Here is an 849-nt window from a genome sequence, read left to right as displayed (position 1 = left end):
ATAATAGTTGTTGACTGCACATTCTAGTGTCCTTGTTCTTTGTTTTGTTTTTGCATTAAGGGGCTACAATGAAGAGCCCACTAGGAATGCTGACAATGAAGGAAATAATTGGCTCTCTGGGAGATAAACGATCAATCCATATTAGATAACAGATCAGCAGACTTAGGACAGACCAGATGTCTCCTGGTTGGAATATTTACATATTTAAAGAAAAAAGGGGCCACACAGAAGAGGCATCAGTTAACCATGATGATGCAAGAAGAGAAGGCATATCCTGGGCAAGTGATAACAATTATGAATTAAAAAGGGGACTCTAGTCTTTGGACTGGAAGTTATTGATGTCCCACTGGCAAGACCATTAGCTTTGGAGCCAAGGAGCCCTCAAGTCTTTTGATCTGAATGGAAAGTCCAACTCTACTGTGACATTGAACAACAGGTATTCTCACCTGTTGCCATCAAACATTCAGTTCATCTAACTCCCTTGTTTTGATTTCATGCTCACCCAGAAATCTTTTTCCTTTTCTGTTTTTAGTCCTTGTTGCTGTAATAATTGACAATAAATCCATAAAACAAACTTTGATTATCTTTACTGCATGGCCACATAGTTTGGTCACTGGGAGCCAATGTGCCAACACCGTTGACTCAAATCTTCAGTTTGTGTGAATGTTGTCTTTCTTAGTGCATATAAATAAATTGATCCTTTTGGTATGTAAAAATAAATAAATAAAAAGCAAAAAAGGTTTTTCTTGAATGGATAATATAATGAACCTTGACAGTTAAGTCAGAAAATAATGTAATTCTGGAAAAAGCAATTGTGAAGAAAGTTCTGAATAAATTATCAAATATGTA

The sequence above is a fragment of the Myotis brandtii genome, unplaced genomic scaffold (assembly GCF_000412655.1).
Source record: "Myotis brandtii unplaced genomic scaffold, ASM41265v1 scaffold2655, whole genome shotgun sequence".
NCBI classification, from domain to species: Eukaryota; Metazoa; Chordata; class Mammalia; order Chiroptera; family Vespertilionidae; genus Myotis; species Myotis brandtii.
The sequence above is the reverse complement of the archived record's forward strand: the minus strand, read 5'-3'. Positions refer to the sequence as shown.